Here is a 23,704-nt window from a genome sequence, read left to right as displayed (position 1 = left end):
AGATTCATTTGTGTTTTTTGCACGTGAACATCCGGTTTTTCCAATTGTCCAGCACCATTTTCTAAAAAGTCAGTCCTTTTTTTCATTCAGTTATCTTAGCATCTTTGTCAAAATTCAATTGACTACATATACGTGGATCTATTTCTAACTCTTTAGTGATCTACATCTCCCTTCTTACATGAACACCATATTGTCTTTATTACCATAACTTTATATTGTCTTGAAATTAGATATAATGAACCTCACATCTTTGTTCCTCTTTTTCAAAGTTATTTTGACTAGTCTAGAGCTTTTGCATTTCCATATAAATTTTAGAATTTGCTTTTCAATTTCTAAAAAAAGAGCAGCTTCCTGGGGTTTTCATTGGGATTTGTTGAATCCATTTGGGAAGAACTGATATCTTAATATTGAGAATTCCAATCCAAAACACAGTGTATGGATCTATTTATATAGATCTTCTCTGATTTTTCTCAGCAAAGTACAGGTATTGTACATAGTTTGTTAAATTTATCTCTGAGCATTTCATTTTCATGCTATCATAAATTGTATTTTTTTTACTTCAATTCCCAATTGCTCATTGATAGTACAGAAATCTAATTTATCTTTTACATTGACTTTGTGTTGTCTCAACTCACTAAACTCACATAGCAGTTCAGTAATTGTTACGGTTCCTTGGGATTTTTTATATACGAGGGTGAGTCAAAAATTATCTGCACTCTGGCTGTAGAATTTATAGAAGTTTTAATATAAGCAGAGTATGGATAATTTTTGACTCACCCTCATAGATAATCACGTTATTTGCTAATAAAGGTAGTTTTACTTTTTCCTTTCCAATATATATGACTCATTTACTTTTCTTGCCTTATTACTGGCTAGGACCTCTAGAATGACTTTGACTAGAAGTGGAGAGAGGAGACATCCCGGCTGTGTTCCCAGCCTTCAGGATGCAGTCTTTTTTTTTTTTTTTTTGCAGGATGCAGTCTTTCACCATTAAGTGTCCCATTAACTGCAGGCTTTTGTTGATTCCCTTTTTCAGGTTTGGATGTTTCCTTCTATTGCTGGTTTATATTATGAATAGATTTTGGACTTTATAAAAGGCTTCCTTCCCCCGCATTGTTTGAAGTGATAATATGATTTTTCTTTTTGTGCTCACTGACGTGGTAAATTACATTGAATGATTTTCAAATGCTGAAGCAATCTTGGACTTCTGTGATAAATCTCCCTTTATTGGTGGTCCTGATGTATTATTTTTATATATGACTGAATTTGATTTACCAGTATTTTGTTAAGGATTTTACATATATGTTTTTGAGGATTATTGTTCAGTAGTTTTCTTGTAATGTTCTTGTCTAGTTTAGGAATCAGGGTAATACTGGCTGAATAAAATGGGTTGGAAAGTATTTGTTCTTCTCCTATTTTCTGGAAGAGTTTGTGAAACCTGCATTTTTAAACTCATCTGTTTCTATTCATTTTACTCCTGACCCTCTATCCTCACCTCAGGGCCTCTGTACATGATTCTTTACGTACTTTAAAGTTGTCTGTATTGAACTAAGAAGGCAAGGATTTTCTACACAAAGGCCCTGAAAAGGCCATGTATGTATGTTTTTCTGTGCTTTTTCCCAAGAATTATTGTACAACATGAGAGAAAAATAGGGAAGAGTGTTTTAAACCTTGGAGGAAACTAACATAAGGCCCATGTGTCACAGCCTCACATGAACAATGGCCACTTATCAGAGGGGAAGGACATTATATCAAAATCCACTCCTTCAAGCAAGCAAGGGTGAACAAAGCCAAAGCAAAACCTTGTCTCTAAGTATGGTTCCATCTACTCATATTACCCTCCAGAGCCTTCTGCCTTGAAATCCAAAACCTTCCAGTGAGCCCAAACCTTTCAGGCCTGGAACAAACTTACATTTGAACATGGGCTAAACACACAGGCCAGCTTTTTGAGAATCCACATGTTTTTGCTATTGTCTCATAATTTGCCAGAAGCTAGACAAGTGACAGAAAGCCATCGAAGAGGATGGAAGAAGAAAGGGCCTCGTGCAAGCCTGTGATTTTACTCTCTTTCACCTTCCAGCCTTTCTCTCCTGGTGGAGAAGGAACTCCTGGAGGATCTGGGCTCATCCCTTCCCTCTGGCACGGGGAGTGTGGCTCCTCTCTACACACAGCCGTCGAGGCCCCAATCCTGGCTGATTCCCTCATGGCTCCCGAGGAAAGGCAGCCCTGTTCTTGAAGATCAGGTTAGGGGAGGATAGCTGTATCAATGAAGGTTCTTGCAGGAAACAGCTGGCACACTCAAATAAGGATAATTGAGAGTTTAATAAGCAAAATCTTTGCAAAGGTGTGGGCAGTAGTGGGTGAGAAATGGTGAGGGCTTCATTATTGCCCCAAGTCTGAAGGAAGAGAGGAGGACCTGGCTTACAGAATCTAAGTGGGGCAAGCTGGAAGAGGGTCTCCTGACAAGAGCTGCAACCCCAGGGGATGCGGGCCAGGGAATGATACCCCCACCTCCGTTTCCTGCTGGTGTTCCGCACCGGCCAAACCGCAAGGGAAAGCAGAGAACCAGGGAGCAGGCTGCGGTGGTCCACACAGTTGAGCCTCGTCAGGTCCAGAGCAGGGGGGAAGAGGGTAAGGAGTGATTCCGGGTAGACAATGAGGAGACGTCCGGGGAGCATCTGCGTACCTCAGAGCCGTTCCTGTGTTCTCAGCCCCTCGTCACAGGGCCAGTACACTTCTCCAAGCCCTCAGCCCTGAGAGGAAAAGCTGTGAGGTGAACCACCTCTGGAGTGCAAGCAGGGACCTCTCCCTGGGATCTGGCTCTCGCCACAGCAGGCGGGCCGCCAGGTGGGGCAGCCTGGAAGGAGCCAGAGCCGTGCTCATTCCCTCCCCCACAGAGAAAAATCAGGCCCCTGGAAAAGGCTAACTGGCTGTGAGCAACGTTCAACCCTACTCCTTCCTGTTAACCTGCACTGGCTGCCGGGGCACTGAAAGGAAGCAGAAGTCAGGAAAATTCCAAGAAGCTTTTACTAAAAATAAAGTAAATAGCCGTTTCTTACAAGATGCCCAGCCACTAATTAGCCGCAGCACTTCTGTATGAGGAGAGGCCCTTTGGCTACAGAATATGAATTTTAAAACTAAGCTTCATCCAAAGTGGCAATTAAGGGCTTTACCCAATCATAATAAACCTTGGTCTTCCTTTTCTAAGCAAGCTCCGCATCTTGCTGCCAGAGCAAACCCGTCAGCTCATTCCTGGTTTCCTTCTTAAAACACAGCAGGGCCATGACACTCCACAGCGCAGATGCTCTCGGACTGCTCTCTCCAGACTCCCCGTGTCACTGCAGCAGCTGCCAGGGCCCCTTGACGGTGTCGACGTGGGTGCAGCAGACCCCAAGTGTCCTTCAGCCCTTGGCCTCAGCCCAGGCCCGCAGGACCCCTTCCACGGAGGCCATGCCGCCTGGTGGTTAAGGCCATGGGCTTCGCAGTCAAGGTCATGGTATTGGCAGGAACTGAGCAAGAACCTATACGTTTCCCTTCGCGGCATTTATCAAAGTTTGTAATAACAGTGACAAACATTTTTATCCTGTGTGTATTCTCTGCCTCTTTCCCTCCCTCCACGCTGCCCCCTAAAGAAAATCATGGCCTTGTCCCCTTGGCATGCTCCTTTCTCTTCCATCCTGGGATCAGTGCGGGGAGCTGGGTGTGAAGCTAGAACAGGAGACACAGAGTGAAACGCTGGCAGGGCAGGGACGCGGCGGGTGACAGGGGCCGTGCAGAAGCAGCAGAACTGGGGCCTGTGACGCAAAAGCAGGTGAGGCGCTGGCAGGTGCCGGCCAGCTGCTGCCAGGCCAGAGGAGAGTCCCCTTGTGGTCAGATCTAACCCTGGCTCAAGTCAGGTTTGGATTTCCGTGTAAGATTTCTTGAGTGTTGCAGCAGCCAAACGAAACACCCCACAGGCAGTGTGGCCCTATGCGCCTGCCAGCGTGTGACTCCTGGACAAGGCGACATCCATCAGAAAGGAACAGGAGTGAGGGGAGGGGCGGGCAGAAAGCTGGTTTTGAAGAGTCCTAAATTGGGGATTAGGAGGAGCAGCTGCCAGTAGTGAGGAGGCGTTTGAGAGTGGCTGAAATTGAGAGAGCTGATTTCAAAGGTGTTTTGCTATCAATGGACTCCTGCAGCCACTGTGGAAAACAGCATGGAGGGTCCTCAAAAAACTAAATGTTGAATTGACATATGACCCAACAGTCCAACCACTGGGCATATATCTGGAAAAAACTATGATTCAAAAAGATGCATGCGCTCCAGTGTTCATAGCAGCACTACTTACAACAAACGACATGGAAGCAACCTAAATGTCCATCAACCGATGAATGGATAAAGAAGATGTGTATACAATGGAATATTACTCAGCTATAAAAAGAATGAAATAATGCCATTTGCAGCAACATGGATGGACTTAGAGATTATCATACGAAGTAAAGTAAGCCAGAAAGAGAAAGACAAATACCGTATGATATCACTTATACGTGGAATTTTAAATATGGCACAAATGAACTTATCTGCAAAACAGAAACAGACTCACAGACATAGAGGACACACTTGTGGTTGCCAAGGGGGTGGGATGGATTGGGAGTTTGGGATTAGCAGATGCAGACTATTATATATGTGTATAACAGAATCACTTTGCTCTACACCAGAAACTAATACACATTGAAAATCCACTATACCTCAAAGTACATTTAAAAAAAAAATGAAATCTTGGGCTAGTCACCTAGATAACCGTAAGTTGCCAATAAAATGGGACTCATAATAATACCTGCTTTAAATACCTTGGAGTTGTGAATTTCAAATATGATAAAATTATTTGAATCCTTTAAAAGAAAAGAATGGACTCCCCATTTGGATGTTACCTCGAGAGACTGAACAAAGATTTTAATTCTTTGGGTTACTGTTTGGTTGGCAGACTGTGTTGTTTTGAGCTGACACTACATCGTGCAGGGTCACGTGGCTGTAGGCCTCCTCTAAGGATGATTCCCACCTGCATAGTAGGGACTGTGACCGCCAGCACGCTGTAAGCCACCTGAGGGCAGGATGAGGGTCTGTTAAGCGTCTCACAATTTGCTGAGTGAACTCCTGTGCCTTAGACCTGGTTCTTTTTTTCCAGAGGTACAAAGTTAGTTCAAATTCACTTTCACTTTCCCCTGGGCCAATCAGCATGATGAAATCCTGATATGATAAGCCGGCTGGGAGAAAGCTGCATCATCACCCCATTGGCAGAGATAGAGTGGACTGCTCCTGAAGCTGCTTCCTGGCTTCAGCTGGCCGGGGGTTCCAGCGAGAGGCAATGGCCTGAAGAAAACATTTGATGCCCCAGTCCTTGGACCAGAGTTCTCGGTCAGCTCTCCCAGAGGTTACTCACAGAGGGCAGGCTCTGTTCTCCTCCTTTCACTCTTAGGAAGTGTATTAGTTATCTGTGCTATGTCAAAAACGACTCCAAACCTTAGTGATCTAAAGCAAGAAACAGTTATTACCTGAGTTTCTAATTGTCAGGTATCCGGGAGCAGCTTAGCTGGGTGCCTCTGACCTGAGGTCTCTCTCAAGGCTGTAGTCAAGGTGTCAACGGGGGCTGCAGCTGTCTCAATGCTCAACTGGGGGAGGATCCACTTCCGAACTGGCTTTCCTGGCTGTTGGCCAGAAACATCACTTTCTGGCCAAGTGGGTCTCTCCGTAGCCCAGCTCACAGCATGGCCGTGGGCTTCCTTCAGAGCCAACCTGCAAGAGAGAGTCTTTTGTGACCTAACCTCAGTAGTGACAGCCCATCAATTTTGCTCTATTCTATTTATTAGAAGCAGTCACTATGTCCATCCCACACTCAAGGGGAAGGGAATCCACAGGGCTTGAATGCCAGAAAGTAGGTATCCTTGGAAGTTTTTTTTTTAATTAATTAATTTTTAGCTGCGTTGGGTCTTTTTGTTGCTGTGTGTGGGCTTCCTCTAGTTGCTGCTAGCAGGGCAACACTTCATTGTGTTGCTCCGGCTTTTCATGGCGGTGGCTTCTCTTGTTGCAGAGCACAGGTTCTAGGCACACGGGCTTCAGTAGTTGTGGCTCTCAGGCTCTAGAGCGCAGGCTCAGTAGTTGTGGCGCACAGGCTTAGTTGCTCCTCGGAATGTGGGATCTTCTTAAACCAGGGATCGAACCTGTGTCACCTGGATTGGCAGGCGTATTCTTAACCACTGTGCCACCAGGGAAGTCCCTGTCCTTGGAAGTTTTAATACAGCTTGTTATTCAAGGTCCTCAAGGGATACAAGCAGTGATATCCTCTGGACGTATCCATATCCCTCTGGACGTAACTCTGCTCATTTCTTTGAATAAGCTGGGAAATACACATAATTGTCCATATCAACCAATCTTCCTATGAAAGTCAAGCACTGATGTAGTTACACACATGCACCAGGGACACAAACCATATACAGATTCTGGGGAGAGTTGAGTTCTACCGCAGTTTGTTGAGGAGAGTGAGCCTGAAACATAAATGCAGCTTATTTTTTCCACATTCTCCTGTGACCCCTGGGTTTGAGTTCTGGTTCTACATTTTACTAGCTGTGTAACTCTGGGTAAGAAACTTCTCTGACGCTCCATTTCCTCATCCATGAACTGCGGGGTAATAAAAGAATTCATGCCACTGGGTTTGGGGTGGGATTAAACAAAACTGATTACATACATAAAGACCTAGCATTGTGCCTGGCAGATTGTAGGTACTAAAGAAATCACGGGGCTCATCATCACCATTATTATTCCATTACTATTCTTTAATCTAGTGTATTTTGTTTCAAACTTTCTGCTCTTAAAGCCTGGCTTTCCTCTCCTTGGGACTAATAAAACTTGGGCTTCCCTGGTGGCACAGTGGTTAAGAATCTGCCTGCCAATGCAGGGGACACGGGTTTGATCCCTGGACCTGGAAGATCTCACATGCCATGGAGCAGCTAAGCCCATGCACCACAACTACTGCTCCTGTGCTCTAGTGCTTGCGAGCCACAACTATTGAGCTCGTGTGCCACAATTACCGAGCCTGTGCTCTACAGCCCACGAGCCACAACTACTGAAGACCACGTGCCTAGAGCCCGTGCTCCCCAACAAGAGAAGCCACCACAATGAGAAGCCTGCACACCACAACAAAGAGTAGCCCCTGCTCACCCCAACTAGAGAAAGCCCATGCACAGCAACGAAGACTCAATGCAGCCAATAAATAAATATTTTTTTAAAAAAAGGATTAATAAAACTAGTCAATACAAAAACCTCACAGACAGGTTTTTATGACACCAATATGTGTAAGTTATAATCACAGTCTGGATATCTGATGCTGACTGTTGGTATCAAAATAAAGCATCTCAATATTGGAACAGATTATTGTAGAAGTTTGCAGGAAACAAAACATTATAGATTGGGAGAAGCAGAGTTGAATTTTTACAAATCACCTTTTTATCTTTGCGCACATTTTGAATGGGTGATTTCTGAGTGAATCCCCACAGAGAAGGGAAATATGGTCTCATATCTTGTGGCTGGGGTCAAAGGCCCCAAGTGTTTCAGTGGGAAGATGGCCCGCAGACACCCTGCTTGCTGAAGTTATATTCTGGAGTTGAGCAGAGTCAAGTGTCATTTACTGCTTGCCTGAGGCAAGTGTGAGTGTGAGTTGCATTCCAAAAGTTTAGAAATACATGGGTGGACACATGATCTATGAAATAATTGTTGACTTTTCCATGTGCTTTGGGAAGGGGCTAAGGAGGACAAAGGCGCTTTTCCCCCTTTCTCTCTCTATTTTTTTTCTCTGAGAAGCCACAGAATTTTGACCCACTTCACATCTGCCTCCTGCCTCTGGTTTTGAAATCTGCAGCCTGATGGCTTGTTTGCTTGTTAGCATGAAAGGCTTGTTCTGGGTCTGTGCTTGCTTGTTAGTAAAGAACCAACAAGCATCGCAGTCCAAAGGTAATCACAGACTGAAATCACTTCCAGATGCCAAACCCCACTCCTGATGGTGAAAGCAGACTTTACAATTGCAGCGGACCAGGTACTCAATGGCTCTCACCCAGTCCTGTTAGGGTTTTGAACATGCACATGTGTTCTCCTCCTCCTTTTCTTTCTCTCCCCTCGCTCTCTCTTTTCTCCTTCTCTATCATTCCTTGCTTTCCTCAACATGGATCAATTTTAATCTGAAGAGCAAAGTCAAAGCTGGATGTAACCCAGCCTTACTTCTGTCGTGAGCATCTGAACCACTGTTACCCTGGGATCTGTTAGGTGATGATAGCTCCCTGTTAGAGCTGCAGCCACCAGGGAGAGGAGTGGCTCTTTCTTCTGGCCCCGTCCTCCCAGGCTTCTAGAAAGTTTATTCCAGGCAGAGTGCAAATATGGAGATTACTGTTCCTTGGGCAGTTGGTAAAGTTGGGACCAGAGCGATTATCCTACCTCCAGAGAAAGGATCACTGCCTGTACTCAACTCAGAATTGGCACAGAAATGAGACTGGCTGGGAGAGTGGTTGAACTCACACTGGTAGAATACAAGGGACTCAGCGGTGGCTTGGGAGACTGTGATTTCGATCCCTACATGAGATATATGAGAGCTTCCTACAGAGAGTTTGAGAAAAGAAAGAAGGTAGAGAAGGAGAAAGGGAGAAAGCAAGGCTAAAGGAGGAAAAGGACTTAGCACTAATACAACATTTTTAGAATTATGTAATTAAAGTACTCAAGTCTGAGAAAGAATAGAATCAAGAAGACTTTCAAAAGAGGAACTCATATAGATATACAGTAAGTCCCTTAGATACAAATGAGTTCTGTCCTAAGAGCACATTCGTTAAGTCCAATTTGTTCCTAAGTCCAGCAAAGTTAGCCTAGGTACCCAGCTAACACAATTTGGGTCCTATGCCTCAAAAACTAACAGTGCCTCCTTAAATAAAGAAAATCCCCTTGCCATTTCCTGCATCGTGAATCTCTTCTGTTTTTCAGTTACTTCTTCCTCTTGTCTCTCTTCGTCCTTTCTCTGGGCCTCCAGTTCCATCAGATCTTCATTGCTAAGCTCTATGATCGCATCTTTGAAAGTTCACAAGTTGAAGGTTCATATGTAGGGGACCTACTGTATCGATTTTCTTCCCTCAAAAAGCGAGTACCGTGAAATCCAATTTCAAGTTCCATCTCAGTCTACCCACCGAAAGGACTTAAGTGGCAGAATCTTTCCTTCATTCACTAATTAGTCCCCTTCTCCAAGGCTCCAGGTAGACCTGGCCATTTATGAAGACAAGAATCTGTATGATTTGATTATATGCATGTATATAAAACACAAATGATACATTTGTATCCAGCCAGTAGAAGAGTTTTTTTTTTTTCATCTCTTATTTTGGCTTATGTATAGTTAGTATACCTAAGCTATTACTTCCCTTGTGAATAATTCATTAAATTTTAAATGTAACACAAATGTATTTCTTCCCAGGCACAATAGCATATACCTTGCACTCAACCACTTATTCCCAGATGTTTATACCAACAGGGTCCAAGAACTCCATAAAACTAGGATAATAGCACATTGAAAATATCTGGCCACAACCCATAAAAGAATGTGCATAATAAAACTGCTCTCACCACCCCCATCCTCCCCCCAACGCAAAATTTCCAAATGTTTCAAAGTAATTTTCCAAAGGTGTAGTGGGAGTGGATCCCCCAAATCCTGTGTTCTCATATTACTGAGACCTGAGTTCAAGATCAAATTGAAGAAGAACATGTATCCAACCCCCGTAAAAAGAATCTCTTGAAAATGAATCCTGAAAAAATAATTTTAAATGGCTGGTGAGCAGGTTGTTTCATTGCAAGGAAAAATGAAAGGGGTGTACGTGTGTATATGCCCAAAGTGATGAATGTATTCTTCAAATGGCCGGGTTTTCACCATCTTGTTAACATCTATGCAACCGAAAGGTTAATTATGTAGCAAAAGAAAACCATTTGCTAATGCTATTTTTTCCTTTATTTTGTTTTGGGAATATTAATTACTTTATATCAGTCTCTCAAGCATAGTTTATGCCAGGCAAATAGCAAAATACCCTAGTTCATTCATTTCTGGATTTTTGTTAGAAATAAGGGGCATTCAAAAACTGACAGTTGACATCATCTGTTGGGCTTCATCTACTTAAGAGGATAGAATTAGGTATATAAAGGAGAAAACTCTGCTCATTCATCAAGGGAGGTAATAGGGCAATGATAGGAAACTAGTTGGGATGATCTAAACGGGAAGAAGCTATAATATATGAACAAGTCTATAACATACCATGGCCACTCAGAAATGTATAAGTAGTAATGTACACAGGCAGGTAAGAAATATGGACTTGTGTCTGACAATGGAATAAGGCAGCGGACAGACAGGGGAGGTGTATAATCCGCTGTGAAGTGGAAACCAAACTGTATTTGATGTCACAAAATCTGGGATCGAGTTAGGCTTTTCCTCTTAGTAGTCATGTGGCTTAGGCTTAGTTTTCTCATCTATAATTCTTGAGATGGCTGCTGAAGAGAGCAAGCGAGCTAAGAGGCTTTGCGAGTTGTAAGGTATCCTGCATGTCAGCCTTACTAGAGTGGGTGACGTTGTATAGAGAGGCAGCTGACGAAATAAAAACACCCTAGAACCGAGTCTTACTTTTATTTATACCTAACATATATCTAGCAAGATGCTGTCCATCTAACTTCTTTATCTGTTGATGGGGATTGCAATATTTGTCTTATACGGTTGTTGCATGGTTAAGTGAGAGCCACTGGAGATTTATAGAAGGTGAGGTGCTACTGAAACTCAAGGCTTTGTTGCACTTTGGTGAAACACAACACATGCTCATTCATTCATTCATTTATCCAGCAGGCAATCTTGAGCATTAAACTACACCAGGTTCTGCCACACTCTGTGAATACTATGGTGAATTAGACAGACCTGACCTTGTCCTCACAAGACTTACAGTCAACTTTGTTAAGCAAATGACTTGCAAAGTGAAATAGGTAAGCCCATTTTTTGAAACCACAAATATTTACAACACTCCACTATACATACCCTTTAACACAAAAACACAGAGTCAAGAATGTATAGTAGAGGGCTTCCCTGGTGGCACAGTGGTTAAGAATCTGCCTGCCAGTGCAGGGGACACAGGTCGAGCCCTGGTCTGGGAAGATCCCACACGCCGTGCAGCAACTAAGCCTATGCGCCACAACTACTGAGCCTGCACTCTAGAGTCTGTGAGCTGCAACTACTGAAGCCCACTCGCCTACAGCCCGTGCTCTGCAAGAAAAGAAGCCACGGCAATAAGAAGCCCACACACCACAATGAAGAGTAGCTCCTGCTCTCTGCAACTACAGAAAGCCAGTGGGCAGCAATGAAGATCCAACGCAGCCAATAAAATAAATAAGTAAGTAAGTAAGTAAGTAAGTAAATATATAGAGAGAGAATGCTTAAAATAACTAGATAAGAAATTAGGTGATGAGGAATTGGTTTCAGATATTCAAAGGTACATCACTCAAAGTCTTTGTATCTCTGTTTTCCCATCGTAGGACTGGGCTAGTACAGGTTCTATTCACTTCAAAGGCATTCTCTTAAATGGGTAGGTGCTCTAATTTAACCTGATAGATTAAAAAACTATTGGGAAAAAAAAGCTTAAAAAAAAACCCAATTATTGCAAGATAGACTACTGGGCGATTTATCTGATTTCTTTAACAAGTCAATGGCATGAAGAAAAAAGAAAAAGAAGGGGTATTAAAAGATACTTGAGAGATATAACAACTAAATAATGTGTAAACTTTAAACAACCACCTGTGACAGACATTTTTGAAATAATCGTGGAAATTTGAACACTGCCTGAGTTTTGGATGATACAACAGAAATATCAGTAATTTTTGTTAGCAGTTTGAATTTATAAGAACTGTCCCATGATTTTTAGCAAATGTAAGAATAAAATGGCTTAACATCTGGACTGCTATAAAATACTAAATAATCAAAAGGTTAATTATATAACAAAAGAAAAGAAATTAAAGCCTTCCACAAATGTGTGCCTATAGAGGCACATCTTACAGCTATGTCTTAAAGCCAGCATTACTTTGTTTATCCTCTCATCTGATACACAAAATATATTACAAAGCTCATTGAGGTGGAAACATTTTCCTAGTTACTTGAGGTAATTTTGGAGTGGAGAAAGAACATAGGAAAGAAAGTTTCCAAACTTATTTCTCTGTGATAAGATTTCATTAAATTCGTGGATGCTAGACTCGAGCTCGATAATTGTGGAAACGTGGGTGCTTCTAGCACTGCACCTGGCTTCACTACGGTTGCAAAGTTGTAGGAGGGAGAATAAGTGTGTGGAGAGGGAAAGGGTAGTCAAATTCTTCCACAAATGTCCTTCTGACTCAGTAGATCTAAATCAGTAAGGCATTTTTTTTTTTGAGTTTGTATATATTAAAACTAGGTGTTTGTATGTCTTTGCTTATCTAGGGCAGACTGGCTGCTGAAATAGAGTAATTCGCATTGTCTTAGACTCTCACTACTCAATGTATAGTCCTCTCACCAGCAGTACTGGCATCACCTCGGAGCTTGTTAGAACTGCAGTAGGTCTGACTCCACTCCAGACTTACTGAATCAGAATCTGAATTTTATATTTAAAAAACTCAATTAAAAATATTTAAAACATAAAAATTTAAAAAGTGACAAATATAGTATCCAGTAAGTGTCTGTAATTCTCCCTTGATAATCTCTCATGCCAAGTTCTATTTTGCTAATTCAGCAAGTTTTTACTGACTACCTACTAAATACCAGGCACTATTTTAGAAACTATGGACACAGTAGTGAAGAAAAAGGACAAAATCTTTAGCTCTGTGGAGCTTATATTCTGGTATAGAGAAAATAAGATGAACAAATGAAATATTTAGTACAAGAAAATGCACATCAACAGATGAATGGTTAAAGAAGATGTAGCAAATATATACAATGGAATATTACTCAGCCATAAAAAGGAATGAAATTGAATTATTTGTAGTGAAGTGGATGGACCTAGAGTCTGTCATACAGAGTGAAGTAAGTCAGAAAGAGAAATATAAATACCATATGCTAACACATATATATGGAATCTAAAGAAATGGTACTGATGAACACAGTGACAGGGCAAGAATAAAGATGCAAATGTAGAGAACGGACTTGAGGACACGGGATGGGGGGTGAAGGGGAAGCTGGGACAAAATAAGAGGGTAGCATAGACAAATATACACTACCAAATGTAAAATAGATAGCTAGTGGGAAGCTGCTGCATAGCACAGGGAGATCAACTCAAGGATGGGTGAGGACTTAGAGGGCTGGGATATGGAGGGTGGGAGGAAGTCGTGGGAGGGAGGGGATGTGGGGATATATGTATAAATACAGCTGATTCACTTTGTTGTACAGCAAAAATTGGCACAACCGTGTAAAGCAATTATAGTCCAATAAAGAGCTTAAAAAAAATGGGCAGAAGACCTGAATAGACAGTTTTCCAAAAGACATACAGATGGCCAACAGGTACACGAAATGATGCTCAACATCGCTAATCATCAGAGAAATGCAAATCAAAACCACAAGGAGATATCACCTCACACCTGTCAGAAAGGCTATCTTCAAAAAGACTACAAATAACAAATGTTGACAAGGCTGTGGAGAAAAGGGAAGCCTCCTATACTGTTGGTGGGAATGTTAATTGGTGTAGTCACCGTGGAAAACAGTACGGAGGTTCCTCAAAAAACTAAAAAATTGAATTGACGTATGATCCAGCAATTCCATTCCTGGGCATATATCTCAAGAAAGCAAAAACACTAATTTGAAAAGATACATGCACCCCAATGTTCATAGCAGCATTATTTATAGTAGCCAAGATATGGAAGCAACCTAATGTCCACCAACAGATAAATGGATAAAGAAGATGTGGTACATATACAAAGGAATACTCCTCAGCCATTAAAAAGAATGGAATTTTGCCATTTTCAGCAACATGGATGCATCTGGAGGGCACTATGCTTAGTGGAATAAGTCAAGCAAAGAAAGACAAATAGTGTACGTTATCACTTATACGTGGAATCTAAAAAATAAAACGAATGAATATAACAAAACAGAAACAGACTCACAGATACAGGGAACAAACCACTGGTTACCCATGGGGAGAAGGAAAGGGGAAGGGGCAAGATAGGGGTAGAAGTTTAATACGTGCAAACGGCTACGTGTAAAATAAGTAAGTCACAGTGATATATTATACAGCACGGCGAATACAGCCAATATTTTATAAATTTAAATGGAGTATAATCTTTAAAATTTTTGAATCATTATGTTGTATATAATGTTACAAATCAACTATACGTCAATTTAAAAAAAAAAGAATTTACATTTTGACAAGATCTCCAGCTGAGTTACATGGTCATTAAAGTTTGAGAAGCTCTGTCTTAGAATCTAAGGTTTAGAAAATTATCAAAAAGAATACAAAGAACAATGTCATTATTGTTATGTGTGTGAAAGTAAGGAGAAATGAAACAGCCTGCAACAGAATCATTTCCAAATAGCATTTGGTTTTGAAATAGTGACACGGTGAAGGAGTTTACCTTACGTGCACCGTTTCCCCAAAGCATCCACCTATATTTGTGGACGTCGCGGCGGCCTGTGGCCTCCCGGCAGACAAATATCAAATCACCTCAGCGTGCGCGACTCCCACCCCAGGCGTCTTTCTTTCTATGTAATGTCTGAAATCACTGATGCCTCTGAGAATTTAAAGGCACAAGCACCAGTCGTTTCTCAAAGCCTTATCTCTTTGTCAACTTAGAATTTCCCCAGAAGTGTTCTTAAAATATCCTGATCTTGATTTATTAAACTGGTTCAGTGATCAAAATTCTGTTCCTTATGGATTCTTCGCTGCGCTATGGCAGCCTGAGAGCCTGTGAGTGAGAAGGGGCTGCTGTTGTCATGCACTCAGCAGTGATCCCCCCACCTCAGCGCTGTCACCACTTTCTCCCCCACCCACCACCTCTGGGCATTTTGTATATGGCTCTCCTCGGCAGTACAGCCCCTCTCGGACCTTTTGCCAAAGAGTGTGGCTGTGATGATCCCCCAGACTTGATGTTCTGAAGGCAGGGCCCTCTCTGCACCACACTAGCGTATCAGATTTCATCTATCCAGCTACGCGCCATTGTGCAAGCTCTACATGTTATTCTTTTTCTGGTGACATTTATTAAATGAACCATATAGCTACCAGCTCTCTACTCCACTTAAGGCTGCTTGAAGGCCTTTTCCAGTTCTGTCTCTCCATATTAACATGGGTGGAGCGTACTATAAGCAGACGTAATGCCCAGAGTTCAAAACTGACTGACAACAATGCAAACCTGATCCTTTGTGTTATAGAGAAAAGCTCACCCTCCTTTAAAATGCCTCAAGTCTTTTTTTTTTTTTCCCCTGTGGTTCCGGAAATCTGGAGGTTTGAATGGTGAGTATAATAGGAACATCCTAGGCGCCATAACGGCCCCATAAATATGTCCTCAGCAGAGCTGTGCATCTCCCCCTGGACTCCAAGAGCTTTCTTTGAAGTCACAGGGCAGAAGCTGTACACGTGGGAGAAGTATGCAACTTATTATCATTATTCACCATTGCTTTAGAAGCTTTTAAGTAACACTAGATTTATCACATTTTTCTTACAGCAAATTTTAGTTTCATCTAGTGTTTCTTCTGAGGCTTGAACCAATAAACTGGTTTGTCTTTGTAGTTGATCTGCCACAGTAGTTCCCATATTTTTCTGCCAAGAAGCCCTTTTGGAATCCTATTAAATGGGTAACATGACATTTATAGTTTCAGAAATTAGAACACCTGGAAGGAGGCCCAGAACTTACCCGGTCTCTTGGGGGACCCTCTAGTACAAAGCAGACTGGACCTTATTGGATGGCTTTAACTCAGAGTAGGCCGTTTGCTACTGTCTCCCCTTGAGGTCCACCCTCGTCTGGAGTAGCCCCTTTAGGTTGCATTGCCTGGCATTGTGCAGAGCAAGTGTGCAGTAAATGTTTCATATTCTTGATTTGATTTTGCTGAGGGGCTGACATACAGTTAGTGTGCATGTAAATAGCTTGCACCGCATTGTAGGGGAGAAGGACAATTATATACCAGCTGCAAAACTCCATTCCTGTGTAGGTTTATACCCTTGCTCTCTATGTGTATATAACAAAGCCATCATTTCCTTCTTTAACACACACACGCGCACACACACACACCTTGTTTTCTTTATCATTACAAAAATAAATCATACTCGTAAAAAAATTTAATAAAAACAAATAAGCATTTACCTACTACTGAATAACCACTGTTAAGTTTTAGCCACACTGTTATTCCAATATTTCTCTGTATGTGTATACGTATATGTACACATTCTTCTGTACTTTTCGGTTAACAATGTGTCTTGCATTTTTGCACACATCTACCCACTCTGTCCCCAAAGTTCCCATTGAAATAATAAAAAGGGTATTTTTAAAATTCAAACCATTACAGCAATGAAAAACAAGAAAACAAGACCAAGAGTCTTCAATTAGTTAAAAAGTTTGAAGGATTCTAATCAATAGAAAAGAAAAGCCAAACGGTAAGTGGAAGAGTTTCAGTAGAGGCAACAAAAGCCCAAACTCCAGAGACAAAAACTGACTTTTGTAGGGGAGTCCCTCAGGTGATTCTAGCTCTAGCTCTGAATTGACAAGTTAGTCTGGGATGTTAAAGAATTGCATTTGGGGACTTCCTAGGTGGCACTGTGGTAAAGAATCCACCTGCCAATGCAGGGGACATGGGTTCGATCCCTACCCCAGGAAGATACCACATGCCATGGAGCAACTAAGCCCGTGTGCCACAACTATTGAGGCTGCACTCTAGAGCCTGTGAGCCATAACTATTGAGCCCCTGTGCCACAACTGTGGAAGCCTGTGAGCCTAGAGCTGGTACTCCGCAACGAGAGAAGCCACCACAATGAGGAGCCAGCACACCACAATGAAGAGTAGCCCTTGCTCGTCACAACTAGAGAAAGCCCGTGTGCAGCAATGAAGACCCAAGGAAGCCAATAAATAAATAAATAAATAAATTTATTAAAAAAAAATTGCATTTGGGACAGCAGGGATGTGAAGGGCTTGCTTTCTCCCCCTCTCTAAACAGAATGGCTAATGACACAGCTTTTGTCTTCCAGAGGACTAGGGACTAGGTCTGGAAGGGCTACTGGTGAATGAGTTGGGGACTAAGAAAAGCAATGCCGATTGGGGATAAACCTGTACTCCCACAACAGCTCAGTAAAAGAGGCAGAGCCACCCAGGAGTGGATAACTTTGAAGTCCTTCGCCCTGGAGAAAAGCCCACCTGCCTTTGGCAATTGTCAGGGAAGTGCAGCCCAATAGCAGACTTGCACTGGCATCATGGAGCCCCAGACAGTGATGGAGCAGTGTCTCCGACGTTCTCAGGGGAAACTACTTTGAACCTAGTTTTCTACACTCACCAAATTTCAAGTGTGAGGGCTAAAGAGAGGCACTTGCAGGTATGTAAGAATTCAGTACATTTGGTAATCACACAGCCAGGAAGAAAAAATTACTTCTGAAGTAACCCAGCAAAATCTAAAAATAAGCCAAGAAAGACGAAAACATGAGATATAAGAAGCCGCAGCTACCTGATATGACCCAAGAAGATTTACAGATGTGAGAAAGAAAATTAAAGGCAATCCTTTAGGCAAGGGTGTGTATAAGATTCTTGTTGGAGTGACAAGTGTTCAAAACTGAGGATTACATTTTCTTCTCTAGAGAGATTTGTATTCATGTACTAATTTTACAGTTTTCACATCGGTTTTTAATTATTAAAATCAACCTTTAGACAAAGGACAGAAGACTAAGTTATGGTTTAAGAATCTTGCAATCACTATAAATACTAATGCAATTTAAAAATAGGAGTTAAATAGAAGAAGTGAGAAGACATTCAAGCTCCAAATTCCTCACATTTTGTACCTAAAGGCCAGTGTGTAATGCCTGAATTTGATAAAAATCAGCAATAGAAGGATAATTATATATTTTTAAATTACAGTGATAAGCGTTAGAAGCAGAAACAGAAATTGTTAGCAGGCTGGGAGGACACTGGGGATTAAGGAATGGGAGATTTGACTTTTTATTTTAAATATGCCTACATGGTGCGATTAAAAAAAAAAACATGTGCATGCATTATCTTTATGGTTATATATCCTGAACATCTTTCCAGGTGCAACTCAAATGTCACCAGCCTGTGGCTATAATTGAGATCATATATATATTTATGCTCAAATTATAATGGTCCTGAGTCTTCATTGGCCTGTTTGGGAAGTTAGCTCCTACTTAGTATCTCCCTCTTATTTATGGGAACTTCCAAAAGGATCCCTCTCACATGACCAGAGTAAAATCTTTCAGCTCCAGTCACCACTATCCCTTTATTGTGTCCTTTCTCCCCTGTTTCTTGGCACTTGGTATATTCTTGCATCTCATTCTTAATGACAGTGTTTTCTTGATCTTCACAAAATCTAAGGTATCGTTGTCTCCCACTCCAAACCTGAAAATCAAAAGTCAAACTTGCAACTTAGAGGAGACAGAAGTAGAGGGCTACACTAAACAACTTCATGAGGAAACAGCCAAACACAACCAGAAAGTATGACAGTTTGCAGGTCAACTGGCTTAGTCTCTGTAATCAGTCTGTATTGTAGCTATGCTGCATTCTGATGGAGACTTAAGGGACACAGCCAGATGCTGGAGGGGTACTGGGGTAGCTCCTGTAAAGGACATTTGGGAGTCACTGGGAAATTTGAATTAGATATAGTTATCTTATGAGAGGAAAACTGAAAACATCCTAACATGGAAAGGGAGAGATTGTCGACTAAAAAAGCAAGTAAAGTGTGACCTCATTTAGCAAATACACACACACACACACACACACACACCCCCTGTAAAAAGATCTGGAAGAATATACACTGAAAATTGACAGTGGTTGTCTCTGGTTGAAAGGAATATGTTTTAATTTTTGTTAATTGCAGTATAGTTGATTTACAATATTGTGTTACTTTCAAGTGTACAGCAAAGTGATTCAGTTTGAAATATATATATATTTCAGATTATTTTCATTATAGGTTATTACAAGATATTGTATATAATTCCCTGTGCTATACAGTAAATCCTTGCTAGTTATCTATTTTATATATAGTGTTTTAATTTTTTAAATGTACGTTTGTTTTCATTTTCTAATTTGCTACCATATGCACCGCTTTCATATTGTAATAAAGAGACTTGGTTTTAGAAAGTCTAGTATCTATTTCCTCTGCCTGGATCTTGGATCCCTTCCTCCTCTATCAACATCTAACCCATGAACAACAGAATGGCTCCTCCCCTCCATCAATATTTTCCCTTCTCTCCATCAACAATTTACTCTTGGAAATACAGAGGCTGTATAGATAAGTAATGAGGGTAATTAAGGCTGGTGAGTCACACCCCTGGGAATCCTGAAATTCACCCTGGTCTGGGTAGACTCAGACGCCATGCGCACACCTTGTGTTTTTAATTTCTCAACCTCACCAGGGGAGATGAACGAATATCTGAGGGTCAAGACACAGCACAGTCATTCCTTGGGTTATAACAATGCACTCAAGTTAAGATGGACTTTAAAATCTCTGTGCTATTGCTGACAAACAGTTGATCGAAACCTTAAGGCTTCCTCTGTTGGAGAAAATAACACTAGTTCTGAACGGCACACGAGGCTTAGCAAGAAGCCCTTCTTGTCTCACAATGTGAGCTGCACATGTGCACCCACACTTGACTCTGACCCCTAAGCATTTCCAACACCGTGGATGTTAAGGGTATGCTTTTTTGAAACAGCTCTTTCCCAGGTATTCACGAAAGACAGAAAGAACAATGGTGTGTTTATAACTCTTTGAAACCAATGAGAGTTCCACATGGGGAGAAAAAGGGGTGAAATCATAGAACTAATCGGAAACCTTTCGTACTATCCACACAAATGTTTGGTTTTCTGGGAATGTGTGTAAGTGAAGTCCCACAGCTGAAAGCAGCAACACACAATAAGTCCTGGAGGATGTGTGCTGGATGGTGGGGAGGCTGGAGGGACAGAAAGGGTAAAATGAATAAAGAATTTTAAGAAAATTTAGGTCTAAGTGAAAATAGGCATTCCACATGAGAAAAATGATAGCAAGAGAAAAGCACTTCATCAACAGGTTTCCCAAATCCTCACATTTAAAGAACAACTCCTATACCACAGCCCTCCTCTGCAAAGGTAATGTACAGTTCCCAAGAATAAAGACCTACTTGAAATACAGTTAACTATGGGATTCTTTTGTAGCATTCCTTGTCTTATCATGATGCAGGTACATCCTGATACAGGCTATTACAACTAGAGCCAAAAAAGGTTTTTGATAGGACAGCTAAGCAAAAGCATGGACAGCATGGTCTCCAACATCTCCACATTTCCCTCCATTCTCAACATGAGTAGTCAGATCTAGGGAACTTACAAGATAAAAATGTCTCTCAAGGCAAAACTTCTTTTTTCAACATCTTTCTCTCAAGATAATCTCAGGGCATTGGAGCTTAGAGGATCCTTCTGGATCATTTATTTAAGCCTCAGATTTTATAGATGATCCAAAGAGGGAAAATGGCTTCCCAAAGTAACCCGTGACAAAACTCAGACCTGTATCCAGCTCTCTTAAATCCCAAGTCCAGAGCTATTTACAATGAACCCCACATACTTCATGACCACTTACAGATAGGACATCTTACATCATGCTTAATTTAGTCCTCTTTTCAGTAAAGCAATGCAAAACAAAACAAAAATGAACAACAAAAAAATCCCAAGGACAGCTCCCCCAAACTCTTCCCTTAAGAACAGCCCTAAAACTTTGCCACAATTTCTGTAACCAACAAATACTTAAACCTGAGAAAATCCTTAGATTTATGTACAGATTCCTTTGATTTTAGCCTGTCAGAATCAATCATGTCTTCCTATGCCCTCTCATGTAAACATTTAGCATATTGTTTGTCTCTTCAAGATAATCACTGCATTCTATATTATTCCAAAAGTTTGCACTCATCATTGCGTTATTTGTAATTAGTTGTTTGCATGGCTATTCTTTCCATGTGTTGTAAGACCTTGAATAACAGGCATCTGTCAAATTCATCTCTTTGCCCTCTTACACCCTGCACATAGGAGAAAAGAATGAACAAATTAGATCAATGAGTAAACTGGCACAGCCATATCTTTGGGGTGGCTCTTCTTTCCCTTTCAAGAAGACAATCTATTGTAGTCATCCAGAAATTATGTTATAGAAAACTCTAATTTAGAACCTTAAGTTTCTGCCACTAAATATTTCTAAAATAGGTAAGATTTAGTAGAGATTTTGCAACTACTGGCGTTAAAAAATAGACGGTGTAATTAATTGTCAACTGCAAGTCTCTTCTATCCTGTGGGTTGTAAAATGTTTTTTAAACCACCTGAATTTAACTTTTACTCTGCCTGGCTTCTAGCAAAGAGTATAAGTTCAAAATGCTGAGGCAATGCACTAGTTTGTTTGTTTTTTTTAATAGCTAATAAGTGATCAAGCCATGATTCAAATCAGGTAGTCTTTTGCCAGAAACCACACTTCTAAAATATTTTTTCACTTCATCTCTCCTTAGGTTCCACAGGTTGAGCCCTTGTAGCATTAGGCCTAGAGGTCTACGCAGTGGTGTGCTGGTCAATGTTAACAACTGGCTCTCTGGGGGAAAACGCCCTATTTAGAGCAACTGCTGGTTTCTACAGTATAAATACTCCACCATAGCAAATTTAAAGCTACCAATGTCACTGAACATAGAGTTGGAAAGAGATAAATAGTAGCACACTATTATATTAATATAAGTTATTTTATGGTATTTCTACCATATGCACATAGGAGACACAAATAACTGCCCAAACAGTGATGATAATAAAATGTAGAAATACAATTAGGAAGTAATGAATTTTAAATATTTATTACCTTGTTTTAAAACAATTTACTTAATTTTAAATTTAAATAATTTGGTTGTAAATAACGGCTGATTTAACAACTGCCTCATTAGATTCCTAAAAATGTAATAACTATCTCTCCTAAGCACGCAACTGGGTCTACTCGCAACGTGCCAGAACCTGTGTGAACTTGGACAAGCTATTTGATCTTTCTTGCCTCTGTTTCTTCACTTGTAAAATGGGACTAATAATAATAACCTGCTTTGTAGGGGTTTTGTGAGGATTAAATACACAAAGTGCTCAGAATTGTGCCTGGCGTAAGGTAAGTGCTGCATAAATGCTATTTGTTATTGCTGTTATTCTTTTTATCGATAAGCCAAACGTACAGTTTTTAGGATTTGGAATGGCTGTCTTAAGACCACTGACACTCTGTGATGATGGCCCAGACAGAAAACAGATACAAAACGTGATGAGCCTGGATATTACTTCACCACATCCAACACTTTCTGACCAGAATTACATATTATGGAATGTGTCTTCTCAAAGAAGCTGGATCACCAAGAAGTCTGAGTAACTGGAACCAATTGAAATAAAATATGAACTCTACTATGCAAAAATATCTTTTAACAATAATACATTTTTAAATAAAAATAAAATGATGGCTAAAAAACAAATTGCACTCCTTTGGTTTGCATCTCTCTGTGATTCCAGCATTAGCAAAGAATAAGAAACAAGGTATCTTCACCTGGTAATGAAGGCACTTTGAATTATTGGTCCAGCACATAACACCTATATGACCTCAAACGAGTTACTTAGCTTTGCTGCATCTGAGTTTCCTCATCTATAGAATGAGGATCATAATAGCCTGTCCCTCATGGCTTTGTTGTAAGGATTAAATAATAAATGTTATGTGCTTAGCATAATACCTGGCACAGAGGATATCCTAATTATATTAGCTTTTATTACTATTATCACCTGTGTGTCTTCCCACTGAGATAGTTACACGGCATTTAAGCAATTGTTCTGATAACTAATTCTGTGCATTGGGGGAGATGGGAGGGAGAGGAAAATAACATTTTATTCTCAGCAAAGTGGGGCTAATGATGTCTTTTCCTACTCTCTCTCAATTCTAGTGTTAATCCACAAGTATTTTAAGATGCTCCATAAGAACAAAATGTTACTGCTTTAAAGGACAGACAATGGAGGAGCTGATGTCTGACACATTTCTTGACCTTGATAGGACGGAGAAATTAAGTAAGCATTCCAAGTCTGAGATTTGGCATCCCTGAGAAACATTCCTCATCACCTCTCCTCTGACTCTGTGTGCATAAGAACTAGCAAGCCTCCAAGATCTGCTGGCCAACTGCAATGTATCTAGTTTAAGGGAGATGCTATTTGCTAAAACTCTGAATAAAGACCAGTAGAGAGAAAGCAGCAACACATAGCTGATGAATAAAAAATCAACAGTTTGGGGTTTGACAAGATCTAGAAGTTCATTCCACCCAAACTAAATTTCATACTGTGGTTTGGTCAGGGCACATGGCCATTACATCTGGGGTAAAGTAGTCCTGTGGTTGAGAGACTAAATTCTCCAGAAACCTAGGGCTACTTAGTTATTCTCTGGTTCCACAACCAGCGTTTATTGCTATCTTTTTTTATACAATATGCAAGTGGTCCCTTTGAAAAC

The sequence above is a fragment of the Hippopotamus amphibius genome, chromosome 2 (assembly GCF_030028045.1).
Source record: "Hippopotamus amphibius kiboko isolate mHipAmp2 chromosome 2, mHipAmp2.hap2, whole genome shotgun sequence".
Classification (NCBI taxonomy): Eukaryota; Metazoa; Chordata; class Mammalia; order Artiodactyla; family Hippopotamidae; genus Hippopotamus; species Hippopotamus amphibius.
This window is presented reverse-complemented; position numbering follows the sequence as displayed.